Below are 8,815 nucleotides of genomic sequence, written 5' to 3'. Positions count from 1 at the left end.
TCTTTGATGTCCTTAAGAATCACATTTCTTGTCAGGGCAAGAGAAAGAAGAAAGGAAAGAAGAAGGAAAGGAGGGATGAAGGGAGAAAGGAACTAAGTTTGTCTAACCCTGTGCTTCCAACATTTATTTGACAGTAGAACGCTTTTCTTTCAAAGAATATTTGTAAACACTAGAGATATGCTGGCAAATGCTTAACAACCAGCTCTTGGGAAAGGGAGAGGCCCTGGTCTGTAGCACTTGTCCATTTCCATGGTGTAAATAATCCCAACCATGGCCAGTAACAAACTGCCAATATGACATCACTGGCTCCCAAGCTTCTGGCTCTAGCCCACCACTGCCAGTGTTCCTTGGAACAGAGTTTTAGAAATGTTGAGCTTGTGTATCTTACCCTTCTTCTCAGTCTTCACTCCTGTATACATATGTGCTTCAAAGATGAAAAAAACTAAGACCCGAAGAGATTATGTGACTGTTCAAACTACACAGCTACTCATCTTTACTGGTATCTAAACTAATTTCTAAATTAAAAGATGATCCCATACTATCTAAAGTAAAACTTCAGCTATATGAAAAAGAAGCATAGTACTGTAGAGTCAGTGATAAGGAAGGCCCTTACCTCATAAATATAAAATGCATATTGATGTCTTTTAGCTGCTCAGCTCCTCTGCCTGGAGTTAGCATAACTTGGATAATATCTATGTATTACCAATATCTTCTAAAAGTAATAAGAAATTTGAGCCCATTTGTTCATAAATATTTTCAAATCCTTAATCAAAAAAGGTTGCATAAGAATTTAAAATATTTTTATAAAGTCATTCAAGTCTTAAGATCTCTTGGATCTTTGTCTCACCCAGAGGTAACTCTCTAAGATTAGAGAACACACCTTACTTAGAAAAAATGAAAAGTTCACTCTTACTTATTTTACTATTTTTTTGTTCAGACTTTTCCTTCTAGCCCATAATTTATCTTGAATTTTTTACTTGCCTTATCATATTTTCAAAAGATAAGGATTTGTTGAGATACATGCTTTTAAAACAGAATTGTTTTTTATGTGAATCTATACATATATATCAATAAATTTATTTTTGTTTGTTCAATGTGATGCTACTTCCTTAGGTTCAAAGATGATAATATGAATGTATTTATTGTTATCCTTTGTGGCAGAAAAGTGAGCACTTCTCTAAAAGGATTTGTCATATAAATCCCAGGCTCTTCCCTGCTGGATTTTACTAATCTCAGACAAGTCCTTTAATCTCTTATAACCTTGATTTTCCTATTCATAAAAAAGAATAGAATAACAGTAATCTATATTTCATGGGGAAGTTGGTCTCAAATACATAGATTGTGAGAATTGATCATTAAGTTTGTGAATTTCACCCTAGCTTTCGGCCATTTTACAACATGTTGACTGTTTCACCAAGAGCTTGGTGGGAAAAAGAGCGAGGATTAAAATTTGTTTTCTTTAAATTATCTCTAGATTGAAATCATTCAGATTCTCCTGGCTTCTTGTTAAGAATGGAAGCCAAGAGTTAGCAACAGTGGATAGTCAGTATCTTGTAAGTATAATAACAGACTTGTCTTGCCACTATAATTATTTAATAAGCAGCATCAACAAAAGGACAGTTTTAAAAATAAGGACCTTACAAACTCAATAAGCCACAGATACAAGATGAAAAGGAAGAAAGAAGTTTAAGAAAAGTAGAAAGAATTAAGATAAATGGAGCTCCCTGCTTGGCTAGGGCACTTTCCTGGGCTGAACCACGCTTTCCATCTCAGGTATACAATAACTAACATTCATTCTGTAATGATGCATATCTGATTTTTTCAGACATTCTAATGAAATTCTGCAAACTTTCAGTTTTTTAACTTGAAATCTACCTCTACCTCCAAGTTTCTCTGTGGTTGCAAAGTGATTGGTTCCTTTGACAATGCATATGCATCATTCAAGAAGACAATTTCCTCATAGATATCCTAAGCTCTGTTGGAAAATTCTAAACAAACAGGTAACTACAGGTCAAATTAGTGCTCCTAGGATTGGAACCAGTGATCCTTATTCATTGCTCCATCCAAGTCTACTAAAGTCAGTTCATCAAGCAGCTTGTGAGTGCAACTACTTTATAAGAGAGACTTTGCTAAAAATCCTGAAAATGGTGTTATATGAAAAAGAAGAAAATTGTAACTAATATTTAAATAGGACTTTACCCAGTGTTTTCCCCATGTTATCTCACTTGATCCTCACAATAATGCCCATAAGGTGTATTATCCCAATTTTGTGGATTAAAAAGCTGAAGTTTTAAGAAGTTGACTTCTTTAAATCAATAGAAGACTGTCAGGGAAAACTGTGAGATTCAAATATCAAATCCTGTGCACCTTCCATACTGCATTAACTCTTAGAAATGAACTTGACTTTTGCTCCTATACTCAACTGATTACTGATGCCAGCTAGTCCCCCAATCCTGAGGAACCAGCAAAGGTTAAGGAAATAGTTGCCTCTACATATTTGCAATAGGCCTGTGACATACAAATGCAATGGTAATAAGGCCATATACCAAAGAGCCCTTCCTCTGTAAATGGACAATACAAGGTGCAAATCCTGGCTGCAATGCTTACTTGAACAAATTATCTAACATCTTAGAATCTCGGATTTCTCATTTGTACAATAGGAATAATGATAGCACTTGACTTATAGCATTGTTGTGAGGATTAAATGGGGCTAAACACAACAAGCACTTACCACATAGCAAGCATTCAATAAATATTAGCTTTAAAAATACGTAGATTTATGTGGCTATATGGTCTCCTTTAGACTATATAGCCTATACTTGACTAGGAGAATCAATCAGACTTAAAACTCTGTCCATCCAGCTGAGGTAACCAATTAGATACCTATGAAAATTCCATAGTCACTACCACCTCTGATACCAAAAATACTATTGGTAAACAGTATTAAACTATTTAAAAGTATACAGTATAGATTATATAAAAATAAAAATTAAAATATATATCATATTCAGTGCAAGAGATTGAATTTAAACATGATCTCTAAGACTCAAAAATTTGATGACTCCATGATAACTTGGTACTGGTTATTGGTATAATGAATTTACCAAAGGCAATTACTCAGTTTCATTATATTGCCTTTTAACCTCTTAACAAAAATCTAGTCTAAAATTAAAATTAAAGGTATTCAACTCAAGATACACACACAATGTTTACATAAGGCCCATCACTTGGGCCTTAACTGTTCACTCCTGTCTGCAAAAATCTAAAAGCCACCCAGGCCACCAACTTAATTATATCCAGGATGCGCACCAGAGGTGAAAAGCCTCCTAGAACTGTTTTTCAATCATCATCTCTCCAACTGAGCTGGACTAGTGACACTAAAACCAGCAATTAAAAGCCTCAAGTTTAGAAATACATTGTTTCCCAAGTCTCCAAATGGCAAAGGTTAAGTGAATTATGTGGAGATAATTCGCCAAAGTCCCAAGGGAGGGTCCTGCTAACTTCACATTGCTGGCTGTTTCACTCTTTTTTCTTCTCAACTGATATGCTTCTTGTCATGGTGCTGCCAATGTGAACGGCAGGAAAATAAGAAAAGTTGCAGATGGGGAAAATAAAACCCCTTCAATGTGTTTTGCAAGGGGAAGTCATGCGATTAGCACATTCAGTGTTTCTGTAACACAGAAAGCTGTCTCCTCTAGCTATTTTCAAGAATAATTGTGAGCAAATTTACACTCACCTCATATTAAAAATATGTGAAGTCTTTACTGTGTTGCTTTGCTACTTAAATTGGATGGCGTCGCTGGGCATCTTACTGTGTGAGACTATAATGGGACTGGCAACTCTCCTCCAGGCTGAATTAGAACCACCCATTACACCTCGAGTTGTGTGGTAACACCTCCACAGTGTTTCCAATTAACTTTGTAAGTTTTTAATCAGTGACAAATGCATCTTTGTAAATTCAATTTACCTTTTATTGCAGCGCTATAAACTGTCTTGCAGCATTCCGATATGTTGTGAACATTTTACTTGCTACTGACATAAGACAGCTGTTGGACCTACAACAAAGGCTAAGCTTTATGAGTTACCTGAATTAGGATGTAGGTGAAGTAATTAAACCCCAAAGAGAAAGAGGGGGAAAATAGATAGCCCTCCATGATCCACATATACCGATAGGTAGGCAAGGACTCCTGAAGCAACTCTGAAGCTGAAACGTTCAAGATTAAAATCCCAGAAACTCCCTTCTGGTTTAAACTCACAATATGTTGAAAGAGGTAGATAAGTGAAAAGGTCAGGCACATTTTATTAATAAATCCATACAGCTATTTGTTTTTCTTTTTAATCAGATTCAAATGCATCCTGTTAAAGAGCCGTGGGTGATTAGATCATAAATCTGCATGACCTTGAAGATGATGAAGGAAATGCTTCTCTGTAAAGTGATCATCATGCTGCCAGTTCCATCATTTACACATTTTTACAGGTGCAAGGAAAAGGTTTAATTTCAGATTGCTTGCAAAAATCACTCAAAATAAAATATTACTTTATAAGATCTCCAGATAATAAAGTAAATGAGCTAAATGTACTACTTGAAAGTGTATTTTTATTTTTGTTTCTATCTTGGCTCCTAACATCTACAAAAAGAAAAAACTAGAGGAAAGAGTAGTACAGGTGTTTGCCTCACTGTACTTACTCTAGGAGTCTAGCTTAGGTTTTCTTTTGTTTGCATGTTATTAATGACACATTATTAACTCATTGCCCCTTGAAGCATATTACTTACAATTATTAACTAATTATAAGTAATATGGTCATAAGACATATCTTTTGTTACATATTTAATCAAAAGTCTGCATTTTATATATAGGCAGCAAATTTATGGATGACATTTACGAATTTTTCCTAAAATACTGAAGAATTCTTTTCGTCTTGCTTTCAGATTTATCACCCAACCATAAGACATTTGACATTCAAGTTGTAGATGTGAGTCTTGCTATTTTCACATTGAAAATATTATAAATGTTATAATTTGTCAACAGTTTTTAGACCCTAACATTAGCTAATTCATTAATTCATTCATTTATTCATCAAGCATATTAAGTGTCTAATATCTGCCAGGGATAAATAGTGAATAAAAATGTAGCCCCTCTCCTGAAGATCAAAGATTATAAATACAAGAAAAATTTCAGACCTATATTTATATATTGCTTACTTCACACCTCTATTTAGACTTTATATAGTTTTAAAAATCAGCCATAAACTAAAACTTTTTATTAAATCTGTACATTGTTATCATTTCTAAACCATAGGCTTGGCTTTCTTTGACCTTTTCTGAAGGGCATACTCTTTGAATGCTGTTTCGATTCTTCTGTATGTATCACAGAGCCTTATGATAGCTTATGAATTCTTTATAATACATACACAAACTAGTCAAAATACAGCTTTGATTTTCATAACCCTATTTTTCTCCATTCTTTATTATATGTATTAAAGAAATAAGAAAACGCTTGACAGGTTACTATATAGATACTTTAGGATGCAGGAATTAGAAATGAAAAGCACCCTTTTAAATTCCTATAAACTGGTCATCAGTTTCTCACCATTTCTTCTGGGTGCTCAGAAAAATATGACCGGCTGAAGGAGTGGAGTTTCAGCAGACAATACTGAGTTTATGTTCTTTATCCCACATTGTGCTGTTCAACCAGTGGAAGGAATACTCTGATGGCAATCTTGTAACTTCCAGGACAAAAGGAATCAGTGCCCTGCCACAGCACAGAAATTAGAGAGGCCTTTGAGAGGCTACCAAGCCTTCCCCATCTCTGTTCTCTGCGTAACACTCACAAAAACAACCCAAGCACCTTGCCAAATGGATGGAGAGAGAGGTGGCCTCCCAGCACTCAGGCTCTCATAATTATTTCCCAGGATCTCATCTGACATCTCACCTCAATGTGACAGCAGAATATGCCTTAAAAATGGGGTAAATCAAAAGCTTTAGAGAAGTGCCTATGTATAAGTGGCTAAGCTGTATGAAGATACCACTTATTAAGAGCATGAAATTTGCAGGCACTGAGTTTGTCACAAAAACCCCATGTGATGGATGAGAAAGCTGAATCTCAGGGGTTTTCCTGGAGTTACAAAACTTTGGAACTGGAATTCAAACCCATGTTGGCCAGCTCCAAAGCCTACCTTCTTTTTTTTTTTTTTTTTTTTTGAGACAGAATTTCGCCCTGTCGCCCAGGCTAGAGCGCAGTGGGGCGTTCTCAGCTCACTGCAAGCTCCTCCTCCTGGGTTCACGCCATTCTCCTGCCTCAGCCTCCTGAGTAGCTGGGACTACAGGCGCTCGCCACCACACCCAGCTAATTTTTTTGTATTATTAGTGGAGACGGGGTTTCACAAAGCCTACCCTCTTAACCACTGCACCACTTTGCCTCTCAGATGCCAACAGGTCATGCTATCTCTGAAGCCTAAATCCTTATTCTTTAAAACATGAAGCTTAAAATCTATGGCTTGCCTCTTTAGTAACAAAGTTTACACCCTCAGAAACCCATCCATAAGTGAAAACTAAATAACTACTGTTATATTTCAATTCTATTTCTTTTACTTTATGCTGGCCAGCTATGTTTGATAGAGACTATTCCCACCATCGTAACTATACATTGAAATTGAAGATCCTCTCTAAAATAGCAAAATCTGCCCTATCTTGATTGCAAAATGTGTTTCTATTTTAGAAAAGTAGATGAATCCCTCCCCTCCCCTAATTGTGTCAATTTTAACCATCTTAGAGCCAAAGCCACTTTACCACAATTTATGTTAAGCTTTTTTAATAAATGTCTTCTAATAATGGCTCTTGCATAAGAAGGATTTTATAGTATTGTATGTGATATGTAAATTGTTTCCACAAAAACAAATTTAAAAGAAGGTTTGTACATATTCTGCATTATTTAGTGATATAGGACTCTAGCTCTTGAAGTAATTAATTAGGGATCATTGGGAATTATCATTTTGGATCCTGGTCAGGGAACATTTTAAAAATCAATGAATATTGGAGACTTCACTTTCTTCACACCCAAAAGGAAAAAAAAAGATTAAAAACAAATTCCTTGGGTATTGTCAGGCATTCTCAGCACACTCACATCTGGTACCATCTGCAACAGCTCAATCAATAGAGAAGAGTAATGTAATAATTGCTACAACATTTTTTGTAATTCCTCGTGGTGGCAACAGCATTTCAATAATATCCACGGAGACTATTTATGATGCTTAAGGTAAGAGGTTTCTACCACGTGCAGAATAATAAAATTCAGCAGATATTTAACCCTTAGTGTGAAAAACCTTTAGTGAAAGTAAAGAAGCAGTTAAGCTTAAACCGAAGTCATCAAACATTCTCTGTGCCAGACAATAGTCACAGCAGGTTCAGCCACAGGGCATTTGAATAGACAAAATAGTTTTTGATGACTGCTAATTAATACGGAACCAACTGAATAAAATATGGTATATCCACAGTTGAAGATTATGCAATTGTTAAAATGAACAAAAACTGAAGAAGCTCTCCGTGATATAAAAAATTCCGAGGTATTTTGTTGAGTAAACAAAGCAAAACACAGAATACTGTGTCTAGGAGGCTATCTTTTCTGTAAAAAGAGAGGAAAATTACAAATCTACATTTGTATTTACTTCTATATGCTTAAGGAAACTCTGGAGACTATATCTGAAATGAGGGGATGGATATCCCATTCTCCATGACATGCTCATTTCACATTATATGCCTGTATAAAAACATTTCATGTACCCTACAAATATATATACTATGTATCCAAAAAAATTAAAAATTAAAATAATAATAATAAATATATATAACTATAAAGTTTTTACCTGAGTGTATTGTGGTGGTTGAGGGCACTGGAGTGGCTGGACGACATGAATGAGCACAAGATGCTTATATATATGTATATATATATATAACATATATAATTGTTGAAATATATTAGTGTATTACTTATTTAATGAATTAAATTAAAAGTTGTTTAAGTAATGTACCTATTATCAACAGGAGCTAGTGAAATAAATATGGTAAATTAATGAGTGGAATACTACGTTGCCATTAAACAATAAGGAAGCTCTTTATGTATGGATACAGAAAGATCTCTCAGACGTGTTATTTTCTTTAAAAGAAAATCAGAATGTGCTACCATACCTTAATGTGCTACCATCTTAGTGGAAGGAAGAGGACCATCACTGTGTGTTTGCTTGCATAGAACTCTCTCCAAAGGGTGGTTGGTTGTGTAGAAGGGAGCTGCTTTGTGGTCTGGCTTGGGAGTGGAAGGGAGACTTTTCACTGCCTTTTCTGCTTTATTCTTACCCACTTCAACATATTATCTTTTCATTAAAAATAAAACTCAAGCACTTTTAGATCATTTTTAAAACAGTAATTATAATTACTGGGTTTTTTTTCTAGGGAAAGAAAAGAATGAATCAATAAATCCAACTCAGAATTAGAGAAAGGAAGAAAACCAAGCCTTCTTGAAGTTTAAGCTATGTAAGTCAACCCTTGAATGAGATCTAATTTATCAAACTATCTAATTCATGAAACTACTACTCCAACTGCAACTGCTAATATTTTTTATTTTTACTCCGCTCATTTGACTGCAATGTATTGCCATTAATTCAAACTTAGCTTAATAAAATTAACAGGATTTATTTCTTCCCAGATATATAAACAACTGTCATGTTGTCTTTCACCAGCTCCACCCTCCACTCCAAGAAAGGAAAACTAAATGGATTGAGATTGAGTAATTTAAGTTTTGCCTGGTTCATTATCAGTTTC

At 35.0% G+C, this 8,815-nt stretch overlaps 1 long non-coding RNA gene across 1 annotated transcript; it reads left to right on the top strand.

The window, feature by feature from the left end:
* The first annotated feature begins 343 nt into the window (after positions 1-343).
* Positions 344-4,546, top strand: LOC129488077 (uncharacterized). The gene is made up of 3 exons (XR_008659583.2): positions 344-499; positions 1,604-1,773; positions 4,344-4,546. It is a non-coding gene; the product is annotated as an uncharacterized lncRNA (long non-coding RNA).
* Positions 4,547-8,815: the final 4,269 nt, after the last annotated feature.

Source organism: Symphalangus syndactylus, chromosome 8 (genome assembly GCF_028878055.3).
Source record: "Symphalangus syndactylus isolate Jambi chromosome 8, NHGRI_mSymSyn1-v2.1_pri, whole genome shotgun sequence".
Lineage (NCBI taxonomy): Eukaryota > Metazoa > Chordata > Mammalia > Primates > Hylobatidae > Symphalangus > Symphalangus syndactylus.
Note: the sequence above shows the minus strand (reverse complement) of the source record. Positions and strands in the feature narration are given on the sequence as shown.